The following is a 21,106-nucleotide window of genomic DNA, read 5'->3' as shown; positions in this document are numbered from 1 at the left end:
CTAAATGTGTTGCGGTATTAAGTACTCGACCAAGACCAAAAGTGGACATAATCTCAATCAGTTGGCTGACCCCTTTGTCGATAAGGTTTTCTAGATGATGATTGAAATCACCAAGAATGGTAAAATTTGTAGTGTTTAGTCTGGTTTCTAAATAAGAACTTAAACAATCTAAACAGTGAACTTTAGCAATCGGAGGATGATATAGAATAATTCCGTTAAGTTTTTCTCGCTTCTAGCCTTATCTTGAAAGCAAGTGCTTCGCGTTCAAAGGAAAGAGGCGTGCATGTAGCAGTGAGTTGGCTCCTGAGAATGTTGGCAATTTCTTTTTCTACGATCGATGCAATCATGGTTATAAACTGAGTAGCCCTAGGGAGTGGCTATAACTAAGTCGGATCCTGATGAAGCATTTCACCATGTTTCTGTCATAAACACTATATCGTATTGAACAATAAAGTCATTTAACTAGTGATCTTGCTTTGATGAGGAAGCCTCTAAGACAGGGGTCTTCAAACTTTTTTAGGGCCAGCCCCCACTGGCAATATTTTTTGGGGGCCGGGCCTCCCCATCACAAAAATTTCGGGAAGCTGGGATTGAGCATCTTTGACAACCTGTTTATCCCCGAGGTGTCAGCTGACGACTAATTTTCACAACAGCAAAACAACATTAGCAGGGTTTTGTAATGTTAAGATTTGTGAGTTGTAAATCTGGCCCACAACCACGGAACTCATTAAACGCCCTTGTTGGGAAACTTTCTTTCGGGGAAAACCACCACAAGGTCAGTACATGCACCCCCACCTTTCAGTTCCACATATAATATCATGCAGCCTGATCTAGCGAACAAGCAGATTGATGGCAGACCTGGCAACCACATCATTCTCGGGGCAAGGTCTTTGCTCAATCAATTAAAATTCTCACTGCCGTATAAGTTTATTTTTTATTATCATGTGGAAGCAATATAGATACCATGAGCCCTGGTGCAGGTAACGAAAATGACCTCCTTGACTAGAGCTAGGTATAGGAATACCCTGCAAATATTATGGTTTAATAGGCTGAAACTACATTAAGGCTGGGCAGGAGGCTTCTTGACAGCACTATCACAAATGAATAGGAATGGGTGCAAAACTGCAACAAATTGCCCGAAAATGCAGTATTATGGAAAATACTATGGCAAATGGTCAAATGTAATTTTGCCTCAAGCTGTGAAAATGCATCACAGCAGATTTGCAGACGCTAAACTGCTGTTAGCTAAACTGAGACCACTGGACAACAAAGTGCAAGGTTGCTAGGTCGTCCGCATTTGCACGGCGCAGTTGTGCCTTGTGTAAGACCTCAATGCGCCCTATTTTTTCTCCAGTTTGTTTTTATTTAATGGTTCCTTTTTGTCTGGGTATCAAGGTGTTCCTCTGCCTTTTCTCTGCCTCTTCTAAGCAAAGAAAGCATCACCCAGACCTTGAGAAGGTCGACAGAAGTGACTCAAGAATTGTACCTTTTGGTGCGACCCAGAATTAGTAGAATTGGAGTGACTCCGTGGCTGCAATCTGAAAGCCAGCGCGTGGTAAAGTTTCTGGATACTACATTCAGCGTCACGAATATTCCTTCCCCTTCTAGTGGTGTTTAAACGCACTCAAGTTTTGTGAACCTTTCCTTGTTTCAAGTATGTGGACAGGCAATGGAACTGTTGCATGCCCTTTGTGTGCGTGTGTATGAATATCGGCTTGCCTGATAGTGAGAACACCTGTTGAGTGTTAAACGTTAGTACAAGTGCTGTGCCCTGAGGCAAAACTCAATTTATGTCTGGCAGTGGTAAAAAAATAGAAATAGAGCGAAGACCGGGAATAAGGAAATTATACTGCAGAAAAATGTTTCATTTTGTTTGAAAGTGAAATTCACTGCCATTTCCTGCCTTTATGCTGCTGTGCTTTAATGCTTGATTAAAGAAATGTCACAATGTGCTTAGCCCCTCATGCATGGAATGATCTTCCAATCTCTTTAAGACAGACTTCCAGTCTTCTGTCTTTCCGTAAGGCCCTTAAGACTTGGCTCTTTCCGTAATCTTTGAGGCTGTTTTTTATGTCTGTATGCCCTTTTGGTGTTATGTTTTTCTCCCCATCTTCAGTTGGGAGTCTTCGTCAAAGCGCCGGGATACTCCAGGGAGTGGCCGTGCGCTATAGAAGTGTATAAATAACATAACATAACATAACATAACATACTTATTATTTGCTCTGATTGCTGCCTCCAATCAGAGAGTCCTGTTTGCGATGGCCATGATTCTCAAAAATAAACAGCAATAAACGTGCTTCACACGTCCGAATTACTGAGGTAAAGGGCAATTCTTTCTGTGAAGTTGGCGCCCCCCCCCCCCAGTTGTTTCCACGCCACCTCCCCCGGGGGGCGTGCCCCACAGTTTGAAGACCTCTGCTCTAAGAGGTGAAGCTTGTGCCGCTTAAGCGGGATAGATTCTAACAAGCATTGTTACGCTATTGAGCGAGAAATGGAAGTAAGGACACTTTATGTTATCATCTGTCCCTGGATGAAAAGTAATCAAAGTATGAGACCTACCAGCAGGCTGCATTAAGAAAAGACCTTCTTTCCTGTATATATTTGTAAAAGTGGATTCTGTCTTAAAACAAGCTTGTTGTGATCCAGGCACAGACTGGTGTGCCAGCGGCACAGAGGTGGAGAAGTGTGGCTTAGGGGTTAGAGGGGGCAGATCCGGAAGCTGAGATCGGCCCTGGACCAGGGTTCAATTCCCCGCCCCGACGGGGGTTGGGCTCAATAATTCCACAGACTCGATAATTCTCGCTCCGGTGCCTACTCGACTCACGGGTTCACACTCTGCGACTCTGGGCAATAGCTTGCTTAATCTCCACAACAGCCCCTCGCGGCGGGATGCCTGGCTTTCACCTTGTGGATACCCTGCAGGGGCTATCTCACAGGGGAATACCAGGACGGGTTCCCTAAGCAAGCGCCGGGACACCCACTGCGGGTAGCTGTGCGCTATATAAGCTCAAATACATTTACATTTACATTTACAAGCGCTGTGGCCACGCTTATAAAAGAGTTGCCGACCAGGGGCCTGTCAAGGGGGGAGTGGTGAGACACGCGCAGAGGCCCCAGAAACCAACCACTAGAACGTGGAGAGAAAAAGAAATTTAGGGGCAGATGTGCAGGAACTGACACACTGCATTTTAGTAGAGATACGTCGGTTTAATTGCGTCCAGCAAAAAAAAACTTGCACCACCATGGATGCGTTGCATTTACAATGTGGCGCACCGTGGCGTAAAGGTAATGCATTGCTGGGGTTGTGTCGCAAGCACAATGCAACTCCAGCAATGCTTAAGAATGCCTATTCCAATTGTGCTGTGTCACTCCTTATCCCTGCTTCAAGCAGGCGTAAATTATTGACGCAGTGGCATCGTAGAAGTGACAAAGACTTGTTAACCCCACTCCTTGCTGGACTGGAAAAGAAGCTGCAGCAAGAAAGTGGAGTGGTTGAATTTGGCTGTGAAATCTTGTAGCTTTAACTGCGTCACTTTTACAAGGCTTTCTTGCGTCGGAACAACCACCCTGCATACATTATATCTGACCCAGGTATAATGTGATGCAGGGCTTTACAACGTGACGCATCGCTCTAGATGCATAACGTTGTAAATGTGTCGCAACGTGGTGCTTTGTTTACAACGTCAAGTGACGCAGCGGCAGGGTAAAAGTGCCACAAAGGGCTTGTAAATCTGCCCCTCTAAAGGGTGTCCAGCTCCTGCTGCTAAGGGTAACTAATGGTAAAGTAAAATTTGTTAAAATAAAGTGAGGCACCAAATGCATAACATCTTATTTTTTAAAGTTATCTACAATGAAGGAAATTTTCCTTTCAAAATGGTGCAGCCGCTTAATGGGAGACAAATAGCTCCCGAATGCAAGGAAACAAACAATTGCGTGGCCGATCGTTGCCTTAAGCAAGGCAGATTCTTGTGCCCCAATATGTATTTTATCTCTAACTAGCAGCCCGTCCCGACGTTGTCCGGGTATGAATTGCTGCCGGCCAGTAGTATATTGTTTGGTAGGATTTCGTTTTGATAGCATTTCTTATCTGGAACAGGCCTGTGAAACGCTCCGATTCACAGTGCACTGCTGATGCACTTAAGAGTGCGCGTCCAGTAGTGTGTGAACTCGAGTTTCCCTACCTTATTTTCCTTGCAATATTATATAGCGCGAACTCGACAACATGGCATGAGCACAATTTACATTACAGAAGAACACATTCATTTGTGGTAGGCATGGGGAGACAAAGCGATTTGTCTGGAATCACAGGATGTTGAGCTGATGCCGAGATTCGAACGTAGCTCCCTATCTCTAAAGTTCGTAATTCTAGAACTTGTGGTGGGAGGTGTGTCTAAAAGTGTATGTCGGTGCTGGGCATCAATGAGAGAGACCTGTGCATTTTTCCAATTGGTGGTGAAAAAATATGAGTATGTTGCTGGAGATGTGAGACGCCGTGCCACCAATGTACTTACGGGGGAGGGTAAACACCCATTATTCCGCAACTTTCTTTCCGCATACCATCACTCCGCATACTTTCATTACGAAAGTACCATGACTCCGCAGTGCCATTATAACACGTGGCATTACATTTTATATGCTTTTACCACGCATACATTTAAAACAAAATTCATTGTAAATGCATGAATGATAAAAGCATGTTTTTTTTAAAATGTTTGGATAAGGCAAGTATGGGTATAGGGGTATATGTTTTGGGGTACTGAGGTATATGTTTTGGGGTGTTTGGGTATTTTAAGGGTTCAGATATAGTTTTGGGTTCGGGGGTACAGGGGTATTTTTAGGGTTTAGGGCTAGGTTTGGGTTTTGGGGTAAAGGGGTATTTTTAGGGTTCAGGGGTAGGTTTGGGTTTTGGGGTACAGGGGTATTTTTAGGGTTCAGGGGTAGGTTTGGGTTGTGGGGTACAGGGTTCTTTTTATGGTTCAGGGCTAGGTTTGGGTTTTGGGGTGCAGGGGTATTTTTAGGGTTCAGGGGTAGGTTTGGGTTTTAGGGTACAGGGGTATTTTAAGGGTTCAGGGCTAGGTTTGAGTTTTGGGGTACAGGGGTATATTAGGGTTCAGGGCTAGGTTTGGGTTTTGGGTACAGGGGTATTTTTAGGATTTAGGTATAGGTTTGGGTTTTGGGGTACAGGGTATATTTATAGGGTTAAGATGGGTTAGTGTTTAAGGGTGTTGGGGTATTTTAAGGAGTAAGGGTGGGTTTTTATTATGGGGTGCAGGGGTATTTAAAGGGGGCAGGGTGGACACCCGGAGCTGGAATGTACAGAACCTGGGAAGAAAAAACAATGAAATAATTGACACAACGTGCAGAATGTAAAAACAACAGTTGAAGGACAGAATGCAGAACAATGTCATACATTCACCCCAATACAGAGATCTAGGCCTAAACCCATCATATTTTTTGCAATCCACACCACCTCCGCCTTGACCCTGTGCGTCATGGGAACATTCCAGGCCAAACTGCCAAGCCATGTCATGTCATGTCATTCCTGAACCAGACTCAAGCATCCTAGGCCCGATTTCTGGCTATCAGCCATATTCAACCAGGATAGCTTGACTCCAGTGGTATGGAGAGCATAGACTCACGTCTGAGCATACCCAATCCACTCGGGGTAACAAATGCAAAAACAACAGTTGATGGACAGAATGCAGAGCAATGTCATACAATCACCACAGTACAGATATCTGGGCCTAAATCCATCGTTTTTTTGCACTCCACACCACCCCAGTTCAGACATAGCCATATGCAAATCAGCCTTGACCCTGTGCCTCATGGGAACAGTCCAGCCCGAAGGGCAGAACGTACCACACGCCCCCAGCATTTGTCACGCCCCTCCAGCACAAGCCCGCAGCACAACGCAGACACCCCCACAAGGGACTACTTTGCTGGCACGGTTCTTTACTTTTTAAATGTATATGGTGGGCGTCTGTATAGCCTATGTCCTTCTGCTGCAACTGCCCTTTCCAACGCTGTATTGGGTGTTGTGATTGGTGCTGTGGTTCCTCAGATTACCCACCTCAAAGGTTTGGGCTTTCTCTGTATTATATTAGTACTAGCAGCCCGTCCCGACGTTGTCCGGGTATGAATTGCTGCCGGCCAGTAGTATATTGTTTTGTAGGATTTCGTTTTGATAGCATTTCTTATCTGTGACAGGCCTGTGAAACGCTCCGATTCACAGTGCACTGCTGATGCACTTAAGAGTGCGCGTCCAGTAGTGTGTGAACTCGAGTTTCCCTACCTTATTTTCCTTGCAATATTATATAGCGCGAGCTTGACAACATGGCATGAGCACAATTTACATTACAAAAGAACACATTCATTTGTGGTAGGCATGGGGAGACAAAGCGATTTGTCTGGAATCACAGGATGTTGAGCTGATGCCGAGATTCGAACGTAGCTCCCTATCTCTAAAGTTCGTAATTCTAGAACTTGTGGTGGGAGGTGTGTCTACAAGTGTATGTCGGTGCTGGCCATCAATGAGAGAGACCTGTGCATTTTTCCAATCGGTGGTGAAAAAATATGAGTATGTTGCTGGAGATGTGAGCCGCCGTGCCACCAATGTACTTACGGGGGAGGGTAAACACCCATTATTCCGCAACTTTCTTTCCGCATACCATCACTCCGCATACTTTCATTACGAAAGTACCATGACTCCACAATGTCATTATAACATGTGGCATTACATTTTATATGCTTTTACCACGCATACATTTAAAACGAAATTCGTTGTAAATGCATGAATGATAAAAGCATGTTTTTTTTTAAATGTTTGGATAAGGCAAGTATGGGTATAGGGGTATATGTTTTGGGGTACTGAGGTATATGTTTTGGGGTGTTTGGGTATTTTAAGGGTTCAGATATAGTTTTGGGTTCTGGGGTACAGGGTTATTTTTAGTGTTTAAGGGTGTTGGGGTATTTTAAGGAGTAAGGGTGGGTTTTGATTACGGAGTGCAGGGGTATTTAAAGGGAGCAGGGTGGACACCCGGAGCTGGAATGTACAGAACTTAGGAAGAAAAAACAATGAAATATTTGACACAACGTGCACCTCCCCAGCACACGATGTAAGACATGGCATGAAGGGCAGAATATAAAAACAACAGTTGATGGACAGAATGCAGAACAATGTCATATATTTAACCCAATACAGAGATCTGGACCTACATCCATCATTTTTCTTTCACGCCACACCATCCCAGTTCAGACATGGCCATATGCAAATCAACCTTCACCCTGTATCTCATGGGAACATTCCAGGCTGAACTGCCAAGCCATATCTTACCTGGACCAGGCTCAAGCATCCTAGGACCAATTTCTGATTATCAGCCGTTTTCAGCTAAGATAACTTGATTCCAGTGGTCTGGAGAGCATGGGACTTATGTCTGAGCATACCCATCCCACTCGGGGTGTCAAATGCAAAAACAACAGTTGATGGACAGAATGCAGTACAATGTCATACATTCACCCCAGTACAGAGATCTGGGCCTAAATACATCGTTTTTTTGCACTCCACACCACCCAAGTTCAGACATGGCAATATGCAAATCAGCCTTGACCCAGTGCCTCATGGGAACAGTCCAGCCCAAAGGGCGGAAAGTACCACACGCCCCCAGCATTTGTCACGCCCCCCAAGCACAAGCCCACAGCACAACGCAGACACGCCCACAAGGGACTACTTTTCTGGCATGGTTCTTTTACTTTTTAAATGTATATGGTGGGCGTCTGCATAGCCTATGTCCTTCTGCTGCAACTGCCCTTTCCAACGCTGTATTGGGTGTTGCGATTGGTGGTGTACTTTTCGAGTTTACCTGGCTCAAAGGACACAGTTCTCTCTTTATAATAGTAGTATAGATGATAACTCTTGGCTAGTCTCGTCGTTGTCCTAACTGCTTCCTTGTTTGAAAAAAATCTTCAACTAAGGTTTATGATCTGTCCATAGTTCAAAACATTTCCATAATTAATTCTGAAGTGTTTAATTGTCCACAAATAGGTGAATGCTTAGTTTTCAATTACACTGTAGGATTTTTACATTTCCTAAGAGTACAAATGGGACCACTCTTTCAACTCCCTCCCTTTTGATCTCAAATCAGTGTCTTTACCTTCCAAACTGGCAGTAGACTTGACCAGTTGTACATAACATGGCTTCAGTGCCACGCCGAGCATTCACTATGCTATCTTTAATCTGTTCAAAAGCCTTCTCCCAACTTAAGGTCCATTAACACTTGCCATCTTTCTTAATAAGTCCCATACTTTGTGCAGAACACGGACTCTAACTCACGCCCAGTCAAACCTGCCTCACAAAAGAGCGACTCTCTCCTTATCACCTGGTCATGTTCAGTCCACTGTTTCAAATAGCAAGATACCATCTTAGAAATATTTCATGTTACATGTCATGGCAAATAAACTGCTGAAACAAGCCTAAATGGCATTTGCCCAGACCTATATAATTCCTCAGGGGCAGTGAAGGGTGTGAAATGAGTTGATGAATGGTGTAATTTAATCTGGTGATAGGTTTGTGATCAATCCACTCTTAAATTGTTATGATTTAATCACACAGACAGGAAAACAGCAGAGGTAGGTTTATTGTCTTCAAGCACATAGACGTCGCAGCGTCCCTCTTTCCTCCACCACTCTAGCTGAGTCGCGATGCACGCTGCTCTGCAGTAGAACGTTGGTACAGAGAGATTCCACAGAGGCACACGGACCATCAACACAAGTGGAATTATTCCCTTGCCAATGGTGGTCATCATTTCATTGATGTTGGGAAGTGGGTATTGATCCACCCATACAGCTTTGTTAAAATTCTTGCAATAAATACACATGCGGATCTTACCATCAGGATTCTTTGCCACTGGACTCACTCAGCTGACACCATTTGTTAAATTATGCTACTCGCTGCCAATCAATCTAGATCTTTATGAAAGGCAGATCTCATAGGCAGTAGCCTAATTAAGTTTGGCTTTGAAATGTATCATCTAAAGCTCTCATAGTTTGAGAATATTCATCTTCCTCTTCAAAGTCCGTGGGGCATATTAGCAAGAACCTTGTCAAAATTATCGCTGTTTTAGCGGCAGGAAACTGCCGCTAAAACGGGGATAATGGGCTTGCTAATATGAGTTATAGAATTCCCAAAGAAGCACATGTTAGATGTGCAGGACATTTAACCTGGGCTTCTATTGGAATTCTATAATTCATATTAGCAAGCCCGTTATCGCCGTTTTAGCGGCAGCTTCGTGTTACTAAAACGGCGATAATTTTAATGAGGTTCTTGCTAATATGCCCCCATGTTCTCCTCACCCTGTAAGTCCCTCACATGAAATGGCATCTGATTTTTCTTTTTTTTATATATTTTTCTTGTTTTTTTTTTTTTTTTTTGCACTTGCAGCAAATGAAATGTAACATGAAATCACTGTTGTAATCTCCCTCCAGGGATGACAGCCCATGTGGCTTAGCTGCTGGTGGTACAGTTTAAACGTGGGGCACATCGGCTTGACCGTCCCTGATTCAGTACAAATCCTCATACATCATATATACCCTGTGTCTATGTTTTGGGGTGAACGTCAGGCTAATCGGCTCATGACAAAATATTTGTTAAACAGGCCCCCGTCACCTATCTACTCTATGAGGAAAAGAGAAAAAAAGGAGAGATTAGGGGGGAAGGGGGTGTCCTGCTCCGGGCTAGTGCGTGGTGTGGAGAAGAGCCGTTCGGTTGATTCGGACTTGTGCATTTATGGGGGTTCGTAGAGGTCAAGGAACTTATCCAAGGATGCCCACATACTCCTGTTTCCTCCATGGTGAGTTTCTTAAGGCTGTGGTGTCGGCGCCTCTCAGGAATGTCATCCAGTTGAGGCACCCCTTGAAGGTGGCTTTGGAGGTGTCCTTCCATTTGGTGAGTACTATTTTGACTGCTGCCGTTAGTAGGAAATCTAGGAGGTCTGTCATGTTGTGTCAAGATCAGCTCCTATGAAAGTGGTGGTGAGTGATTTGAACTCTCTTAAGTGTGCACCGTAGAGCTTTATTTATGAAGGTGAATATTTTTCCCCAAATTTTTTTGACCTTTGTGCAGTGGAAGATGAGGTGTGCTAAGTCCCCCTGCTCTTTGTCACAGTTCCAGCATCGGTCGTTTTCCCTCAGACCCAGGGCCGCTAGTTGCACCGGGGTCCAGTAGGCCTTGTGCAGAAGCCAGAATCTTGTCTGAGCTAACACCGGGGAGATAATTTTCTTCGATGGGGACATCCATACGTAGTGTCTTTCCTGCTCGCTAAGTGCGGTGTCTAGCTGTGATTCCCAGAAGCTGGTTGTCTTATCGTTAAGCTTGAAGGAGCTAGGTCAGAGTAGTTTGTATATGCGGGACACCTGGTGGCCCACTTTGTTCAGGTTCTCCATATACTGGATGATTGAGGGGTTGTGTCTTGTTATTTTTGATTTGGCTAGGGCTGTCCTGATTTTAAGGAAGTTGCAGAGTTCTATATCTGGAAGGTTATGTTGTTTTTTTAGCATGTTCAAGGTGTAGGGGTTTCCCCCTTCTTCTAGTTGGGCAGGATGTGAGATACCTAGTCTTTTACATGAGTCCATGTCTAGGGGTTTCCCCCTATACTTAGTTTGCCCTCAGGGATTCCCAGTTAGAATTATTAACACTGTGCTCCATTTTTTGATCTACTTTAAGCAGGGCGTGTCTAGATTTTTTTAAGTATAGGGCTATCTTTTTGTGCCCGTTTGTTTGCTGTGTGAAGTGTTATTGGGTTGATATTGTTTAGTATGGCTTTCTCAATCTTGAGCCAGGTCGGCGTGTACCCCTGGTTCGGCAGGATCCAGTACACACCCTGTCTCGCTATAAAAGCCATCTGAAATGTTCTGAAATCTGCCAGGTTTAGCCCTCCTAGTTTCTTATCTAATCTTCGTTTTTTCAGGCTTATCCTTGGTTTTTTTGTCTTGCCATATGAACTTGTTTTATCATCTTGTCTGTTTTGCGATGGAATTCTTCCGTGAGTGTAAGTGGAAGCATTCCCGCCAGGTAGTTGATCACCGGGGTGGCCATCATCTTTATTGTGTCTAACCTCCCCCCATCATGTGATAAATTTGGGCGACCAGGATTTCAGGAGTTCTTTTATCTTTTCTAAGATAAGTTTCACGTTTTGGTCGATTGTGGATTTGAGGTTTTTGCCGAATTGAATCCCTAGATACTTGATGAACCCAGGTTGCCAAACTTATCCTGATTTGTCTAGTGCTTCTCTAGTGGTGTGGATGTTGAGTGGCATACATTCGGATTTGTCTGTTTAGCTTGTAACCGGAATGGGTTGAGTATGTTCCAATGATATCCATTAGGGCAGAGATGGAGGGCGTGGGGTTCTCTCTGATAATGGGGATGTTGTCCGCGTAAGCTGCAAGCTTGGTAGTGGCTCCGTTGATGGTGATCCCCCTGCATATCTCTACTGGCTACGATATCCCTGATCAGGGGTTCCAGCAGGAACAGCGCTGGGGATAGGGTACATTTTTCTGACACTGTCCTGTTGATAGCTGTCTGCGCACTGGGGTTAGCATACAATGCCATCACCCTCCCCGTATATTTATATCCCAGGTTGTACACCTGTATGCACTGTTCTAGAAAGTGCCAGGACACTCTGTTGATCGCCTTCTCTGCATCTAGTGTGATTGCCACCGCCGGTTTATCAGACTTGGAGGATTGTTCGATAACATGGCACAGGAGTCTAGGGTTATCATGAGACATGCATGACTTCAGGAATCCTACTTGTGCGTTGCTAATCAGTTTGGGGAGTACTGTGTTAAGTCTTACTGCTAGGATTTTGGCATAGATTTTGCAGTCTATATTGATAAGTGAGATGGGCCTGTAGTTTTGGCTTCTTTCGGGATGACTATTATATTTACTTCCGACGTGGTCTTTGGCACTGTTCCCTCCCCCTCACAGTGGTTGAAAACTTTTTTCATGGTTTGGAGTAGGTGTGTACGAAAGCTTTTATAGAAGGAGGCCTTGTATCCGTCTGGACCCGGCGCCTTATTGTCTTTAAGAGACCTAATCGCCATCTCAATTTCGGTTGTGCTTATCTCCCTTCCTAGTGTTATTGCTTCATCGTTTGTTATTTTAGGCAGGTCCAGTCTGTCTAGGTATGTGTTGCAGCCATTCTGGTCTAGTGTTTCGTCCCTTTTGTAGAGTTCCTGGTAAAATTCACCGAACGTACCTAGGATGTCATTGTGTGTAGTGTGTGTGTGTTATCGGAGTCAGTGATGGATGCGATGGTGTGTTGTCTTTGTGCTTCAGGTATGATGTTAAGACTTTGCCTGCCTTGTTTGCCTCGCATAGGTTAATCTCTTTGTATTTATTTATCCACAGACCCGCCCTTTCACTCTGGATTTTGTTGTATTCATATTTCTTTTTTGTCAGTTCTTTTAAGACTTAATAGTTCCTTGTGTCACTACTTGTGAGTAGCTTCTAGGGTTTTGGTCTCTTTTTCTAGTTGGACTAGGTGTAACTTAGCTTTCTTGTTCCATTTGGCTTTGTCTATTAGTGTCCCCCCTGACCGTTGCTTTAAGCGCGTCCCACAGAGTCATGGGGTCCATACCTGGCATGTAGTCGTAACTAATGTAGTCCTTAATGGCTTGTTCTATTCTGCTCTGGTCTTCTTGGTTTGCCGTAACTTCATTGTTGAACCTCCACCTGCGGGTGAGGTTCTCATTGAGTCGCCCCGCCAATTGTAAGCTGATGCATGAATGGTCTGAGATTGTTCTAGCCACTATTTCCGAGTGTTCTATTAAGTGGGTATATGAGCCCGAGATTAGGATGTAGTCTATTCTACTGTAGGAGTTGTCGGTTGGAGTAAAATGTGTAGTCTCTGGTGTCGGGGTGTTGAAGTCGCCAAGGGTCCTTCAGGTCAAATCTATTACATATGTTCTTCAGAAATTTATGTGAGGCTGGGGGGAGAGCGTGGGCCTGCGATTGTCTGTCTAGGGTGTAGTCTAGTGCTAAGTTAAAATCACCTGCCAACACAGTCATATCATTTTGGGGCCTTGTTTCCAATCTCCTCAAGACTCCCTCCCGGAATGCGGTGTCATCTGTATTTGGGGCGTATGTGTTCACTACCTGGATGGTTTTGTCCCCCATCTTCAGTTGTGCTATTAGTAGCCTCCCTGCCTTATCGTGATGTTGGTCTATAATTGATATTTTAGAGTTGTTTATCAGCATGATAACTCCTCTTTTCTTCCGTCGCCGGTGAGCAAGCTACCTGTCCTATCCATCTTGTTGCATCCTCAAGAGATATCTTGGTTTCTTGTAACAATATGATGTCTCCTTTGGTCTTGGCTAGATCTTTTACCTCTTAACCTGGTGGTTGAGGCCCTTCACATTGAGGGAGATTTTCACATTTGCTAGCAAAGAGGGGCTGTTAGTATGTGCCATATCTTATCGTGTATGTACGCCGCCGGATTCGCTCTCCCTTGTGTGAAGTTATGTACATGCCCTTTTGTAATGCTAGTGATTCCCTGTAAACGCCGTATGCGCTCCCTAGGAATCCTCCCTTTGTTATCAACCTGAGCCAGCTCCCCCATTTTTCCGAGATCTTGCTTATATATTTGGCACTGAAACGAGCAGGGTGAAGGTACGGGTGGGGAGAATGGACTGTGACAGAGTAGGTAAGTGAAACAGACCTTGCAAAAAAAGACGAACATGATCTACGACCCCGAAGCTTCCTCTCCCCCGAGCACCTCCCTCCCCATCCCTGTACCTTGCATGCTGGACATGTGACGGCAAGATCCCTGTTCTGCACGCCATGAGAGTATTATGGTTCTATACTAGTAGGAATTTCGTAGGATACTCCTACTTCCTCTTTTACTGCACAAATGATTGGCTACCCAGTTATTAAGTACTTTCCTTATCTTGCATAGTGCTCCCCCCCTCATTTCTCACCCCGCCTTGTAGCGCCCCCTGTGGTCCTCACACTGACTGCATTGAAAGCAAAGGATATATAGGCAAACCGAATAGGTTCTCGTTCTATCCAACTTGTGGCCTACTGCATGCCTTTGTGAGTGTACTCTGCACCGTAGTGCTGGCGAGAAAGTTCCTAATGTGTCTTGTCACAAAGTCTTGAGGTAGCTTTGTTGTATTTGGATAGGGCTGTGGTGGGATTTTGATCTGAGGTAGAAGCGGTTGAAACAGATGATGTCCTGGTTGAGGCATGGCCTGCTGCGCCCCACCGCACTCCACTCTTGGATCCGGCGATTCTCTTCTCTTGCTTGATCCTTGTTGTGTGGTCTCCATATCCTGTTGTGTTGGGCCTCGTAGGTATCTGCCCAGCTCTCTAGGATCCTCACAGACGTGCCTTCTTCCCTTGTTGGTAATTTTGAATTTAGTGGCGCCCACAAATGAAAACAGGACGTTTTCTTTTCTTAGTTTGTCTCTCTGGGCCGGAAACCCCTTTCTTATGTCAACTATGGGTTTTGGAGTAGTCCTGAGTAAGGATTATCTTATGACCGTTCCACTGCATATTTAGGTTTTTCCTTGCTACCCCAAAAATAGCCTCTGTGTGTTGTGATCGCAGAGGTTTGCACATAATTGGATGTGGGCCCGTCCTATTTGATGCTTGGAAGGCTGGGATCCTGTATGCCTTGTTTAGCTCAAAAAGATGGTCGAGTTTGATGTTCGTGATCTTGGGTATCATCTTTTCAATAATGGCCATGCATGACCCTGCTTTGTCTTCATCTTCCGGGGTTGTCTTCATCCTCCGGGACACTAAGGATTCTATGTGGCCCCTTCTGTTGCGATCATCGAGCTCCACCGTCTCTCTCATCAGTGTTGCTGTGGTCTTTGTCAGGGCAGCAATGGTTTTGTTTGTGTGTTGGTCTCTGTCCTCTGTCGCTGACTCTCTGCTCCAGCACTGTTAGCCTGTTGTTTGCAGCATGGATGTCAGCTCTGACCGCAGCTAGTTCAAGTTGGATGGCATCCGTGGTTTGCTTGATTTGGCTCGGTCATGTACCTCTGCTAGCTTTTTTTCAGGATCATGCCTAGTGTGACGTTGAGATCTGCTCTTTGTTTGATTGGTGAGTCCGTGATGGAGTCCCTTTCCCCCCTCCCCCCCCCAATTCTTGATCTTTTTCTGTGGCTGCAGTTTTTTCCCATCATTCCCTGCATTGGTTAACAGACCTCTCTACGCTTGTATCAGTTCGAACCTACTGGCCGCCTTCTGCATTATGGGCTGGCCTTTTTTCCCTTGTGGGGCCACGACCTGCGGTTTTTTGTTGCTCACTCGCCGTGTCTCTTGAGGTGTTGTTATACCAGCGTGCTCTTTGGGGTACCCTTGATCTACTTCCCCATGTAGCAAACTCTGTTTCACTTGCCGCTTTTGTAGCACGTGACGCCTTTGCGATGATCTGGTTGACACCACATCTGTTATCTAACGCAGCTTGGCTTGGTACCTGTATACAGCTCATTGTTTCACCTTCTACCCGGCGTGCCCCCTCCTTTTGCATCAGCCTCTAAGCGCTCCTATTCTTGCTGGTCTTGGGAGCGGGCACACTGTCTTATGTCCACCCTTCTTAAGATGGCGGCCCTCTGTATGTACAGCAGTTTCGTTTTTGTTTCGTTTCAGGCACTGGGTGTGTCCTGCATAAAGCAGCCCTTCGTATTGCATACACTCCTTGAAGTGTTGTCCGGGGAGGGTGTTCGATGCTTGTTTTATGCGGGCTGGGCTGTTCCAGCTTTTAAGACACCACTATGTAGTGTGTGTGTGTTCCTTTTCCATTGTTGCCCTCTGCGTTGGGTGCACTTGTCCTCCCGCCCTGCCTGACTCGCTCGCCTTCCTTGTTCTTTTTCGATGTTGCTGCCTTTGCTTAAGACGGCGGCCCCCTGTATGTAGTTGAGGTTTCGTTTTGTAGAGCCGCTGTGGGATTAACCCTCCACATGTACTGCGTGCGACAGTTTTTGGAAGAATCTGTATTACACCAGTGACGTTTTACTTACCTGGTGTTTTTTTTTAGCTTTTGATACCTGTGTACTATTGAGTTGACATATTATTTACCGCCATACATGGGTGACAAGTATGTATCACCAAACACGCGGGTGAACACCCAATACTATACATATCATTAGGACTCCAGATTGGGCATCAGGGTCTTATTATGGATCTCACTTTTCTCTCATTTTCTCTCCTCTTACTTTATGTACTTAATTATTCTTTAGCGTGACCTTGTTCCAAAGAATGAGGAGGCCTCTCAGTAAGAGAATTTAAGATTTTACCATGTCTAATTGGATTTGAGCAATATACAATTTGTGCTTTGCAACAACCTGTACTTATTTTTTCAGCCTTGTAAAAGTCAAGATTGATGAAACGCATGTCGGCTGAATTTTCTCTGGAGGCGCTATTTCTTTGAAATAAACCAACTTTAACATGGAAACAGGATTGTGCTCTCTATTATAACTGATTGTCTGAACTTGTATATACTCACATGCACCAACTGTGTTCCAATAATATAATAGTAATACAAGAATGATTTAAAGCACATTGTCATATGAACAAATGTCCACTACTGCTTTGGATTAAGTAATTGTTTTGAAGTGCTCTTTGCAGTTCCTATATGTATGTGTGTGTGTATATATATGTGTGTGTGTATATATATATATATATATATATATATATACACACACACATACATATAGGAACTGCAAAGAGCACTTCAAAACAATTACTTAATCCAAAGCAGTAGTGGACATTTGTTATATATAATATATATATATATATATATATATATATATATATATATATATATATATATATATATATATATATATATAATTTATTCAAAATAGGATTTCTTCTCCAATTTTTCAATGGAAATCATCCGGCACTCACGGGTATCGTTGTTTCAGGCTTGTTTATTTAAGTTACAGCATTTACATCACCGCGTTTCGGGAGTCAAGCTCCCTTGATAGATATATATATATATATATATATATATATATATATATATATATATATACCAAACAATCCACCTCCCACGGCGACACAATGGAAGGAAGCACGGACACAAGTTCAGGATTCGGCATCGCTTTATTTAGTTGTTGTCGTCCTCAAACCCAAGCACCAGGAGAGACTCGTTTCAGCCTTCAAGAGGCCTTTGTCAATCTAATTTGGTATGCTGTAATGCTTCACTAATAAGGCCCTTCACACCTGACTGATGTATGAACATAGAAAACATACTATGATATATGTGTATCACTAACGGCCCAAATGCGTCATATAAATGCTGTCCACAGCCGAAAATCGGCACTTATACAGGTAAGGCATAACAATAAAAATAAATATTACCCACAATGCTTAAATTTTCGTTTGCTCATAACACCAAAAATTGTAGACCGCATGAATTAGTCGGTCATGGAAATCGCATAAAACATTTGTCAAGATGGGATTAATGCGGGCATATAAAGGTACATCACCAAACTCGTAATCCTGTGTTATTATTTTATACATTAATCATAATAAAAGAGTAATTGTTAAAAAGAAGAAAATGTCAGCCGTTATAATTTGTGTCTCTTAATTACTGCCGATGCTTTGTAAAGTTCACCCCGGCAGATGCCAAGTCTGTGCAGGCATGACCACCGATCCGATATATATATATTCATATTTCACACATTAGCTTTCGCTAATGGGCAGGAGCAACCTTGGGTAGTAGGGTGCTGGGGCTGCTGGAGCACCTTTTTGTCCTTGTGTATGTATATCTAACATTGACATGACCAACATTGAGGCAGCGCAGACAAAAACGGCGACCCCAGAAAATGCACCAACTTTACAGACCCAAAACCAGAGAACGTCATTGCCCACTACAGGCTGAAAGGGACAACCTACCTCAGCATTCTGACCACCATTGGCCACAGCGGACAACAAACCTCCCACTTCTGACAAAGCTGCTGGCTGTGATGCACCTGTTGGCCTCTGGTACCCTCCAACCAACAACCGCCCGAATCGGTGGAGTCATACAGCCAGGCCAATCCAAGTCCATCACAACGGTCAAGGATGACACCATCAGCTTGGTACCCCACTATCTATACTTTCCACACACTGCGCAGGAACAGCCGGAGACCAAACAAGGCATCTACGCCACAGCTGGCTTCCTGCACGTGTCAGGGGGCAATTGACTGCACACATGTCCCACTTGTGCCCCTGGCAACACTGCACACAATAAGCACATGTATCCCACCAATGTGCAGGAACTAGTGACCACTGGGGAATCTCCGCCAACCACTCGGGCAGTGTGCATGATTCATACACCTCCAACAGTTCATCTTCAACCTGCGCTACCAGGATGGCACCCACGGAAATGCACTGCTAGTTGGCCAATACCAAATGCACAGACAATACAACTCCACAATCATGCAGCTCACAACACAGGAAATGTGCACATCATAAGCTCACATACAGCATGCAAACCCACCAGACACGACAGCATAACTCACTTTGGGAAAGTGGACCAGCCATGTACATTAGCCATCAACTGCATGGCACCTCAGCCACACAATAGCAGAATGTCAGAAGAGGTGGGGACCAGGCATGTGCGAAGGAAGCAAGTGACCCATGAATGTGAATGTACATAATGCCAAGTGTGGCGTGGATGTGCTGGCCAGACTACACTATGCAGACCACACACACATATCCATGTCGACACACAGTGCTGGTGTTTGGAGTGTAGTGAAAAGTGGGCACATTCATGTCACCCAAGCCAGTAGGGAAGTTCCTCGGAAATGTAGCTTGTTACTTTCCCCCCTGTAAGCGTGAGCGGAGTGGGCTGGCAAGGCGTACCCACGTAACTCTGGGCGTGGTCCTCTTCCGGAATGCCCCATGTCTCTGCCTGGGCGGCGCCTCTCACCCCGGCACAAGGCTGACGCTGTTGCTGTGAGCGGGGTTGCCTACGATCCTGTGCACCTGCTGCACCCTGGGATGCTGGCCCCCGAACCTGTCTTAACGGCCCCTGCGCACACAGGCCTCAATGCCCACCTGCTGACACCGGCGTGGTACCAGAGGGCCCACCACGTGCCAGTGCATGCTCCAAGCCCGATGCCCGTGACCCTGGCAACCTGCTATGACCGTCACGGCCTCCGTGAGCAAGGCGCGCAGTACTCCTTTCTTGTTTACATACTCTACCGGCTGACACCGCGGACTAGTAGGTCACACATTTGGAACTGAGTCTTGATTACGCTATGGCAGAGGATCATGTTCATGGCTGACTTGAAATCACTATACTCCCTTTGCTGTGGTGCCACCAGGTCTTATTAGTTCATCACAAACGCAAGATTCTGTGGGCCCATGTGGACTACTGCCTGCGGCATACGCTGCGCTCGAGTAGGTCACAGAATTGAAACTGGACATCGATTTTTCAAAGGCAGAGTACATATCATTGCACGCAAGGAGAGACTTAAGAGGATGACGCGTTGCATTTGGGAGGAAAAAAGGATCATGGTTATGGAGGTGATCGAACATTACCGACAACTGCCCTGGCGAGTCTAACTCTGTGCATCGCGAGCCTATGAAACGTGGCTGTGGGCCACTGCTGACCACTGCCTCCGGCCTACGCTGCGATCCAGTAGGTAACAGAGTCTTGATTTCGCTATGGCGGAGTTCATTACAGTGTACCTGCATTATCACAGACTGCATCACCTCTCAGCCCCGGTGCCACTACGTCTCTTCACCGACATTTATGACACTCTGGTCGAACATTTATGGCGTCTGAGTCTATGGACTGGGGGGTAGTTATCATCCTCGTGCAGCTGAAATAGAATTGGTGGTGGCAACGAGGCTGTCGCTTTCCACTCCCTCATTTGCTGTTTCTGGATAACATCAGAGCTCTGCATCATGCCCTGGAGGACACATTCCACTCTCACCCGCAACCCTCTGACACATTCTCCTTGGACATCGACCAGGACTCGCTCAGTTCACGTGGCCCTACCTCAGTGGACCGCAAGTCACTGTCCTGTGGCTGGGTGCCTATGCGCATCTGGGGCCACTAACTGTGGCTGTGAGTCTGTGGACCGGCGCTGTCCGCTGCCTCCGGACTCCGCTGCGGTGCAGCATGGCTCACACATCCAATCAAGTTCTGCCCAGACGTGGCATCACCGCAGGAGGCACATGCCACCATCGGCATCTGCCAGAGTCGAAATAGTGGTACTGGCAGACTAACGGAGTTGCTCACAACTGTCGTGGATACCATCATCTGCCTGTTACCCTGCTTAGCAACCCATGGACCATTACTGATTGAGTTTTGTGCTGTGAAGAGGTTGCGCAGCAATGTCACCTCAGGCAGTGTGGGTGACCTGGGACGTTGATGTAGAAGATGATGCTGGTCTAACACACCCCACTGTTCTGCAACAGGAATATCCCGAAGTGACACAATCCTAGTCATTTTCGTCACATGGGCGCACTCCGCGCTAGTGCCCCAACCTCCGTGCACTGCAACTCACTGACACTTCTGTTTGTATGTTGGGTGATGTCAGTACTTACTCCGGCTCTCTCCATGTTGCTCAGCAGTTGACTGTTATGCAGGTTTCTATGTTTCCTTTGCACTGGTGTCCACTGTTCAGGTTGTTGCCTGCACTATGCACTCTGTGAGGGCTAGCTTACACTCACCCCACACACAACCAGCACAGGCATCCCTGGACATGTGGCCCTGCCAATAAAAGGGGTCGGGCGCACGTGCCCGTAGCCAGTTCAACATGATAGCTGCGTTTGTCCCTGTGGTCTTGTATGTATGAGGGCCCCGAGCCCTACAACATTACTATGTGCTGTGTACAGCGGATGCAACCATGTCACCGCAGGTAGAGGGTTGGAGATTGGAGATGTCGTGCCCCACTCAATTTGTAAGGGGAGTGGACTGGGCCATCGTATGCAGTGCCAACGTGGGTGTGTGACTGATGTTTGTGTGCCCCTGGGCATGGTTCAGTAGCGGGTATGTGCATCTGCATGTGTCAATGGCAGTGAGGGTCTCTTCTGTGTGGTGTAGGTGGTACCTGAAGGATAATGGAGACCCATGTCTGTGATCTAGTTCACCTTCCTTTTGTTCG

Source organism: Lissotriton vulgaris, chromosome 1_1, assembly GCF_964263255.1.
Source record: "Lissotriton vulgaris chromosome 1_1, aLisVul1.2, whole genome shotgun sequence".
NCBI classification, from domain to species: domain Eukaryota; kingdom Metazoa; phylum Chordata; class Amphibia; order Caudata; family Salamandridae; genus Lissotriton; species Lissotriton vulgaris.
This window is presented reverse-complemented; position numbering follows the sequence as displayed.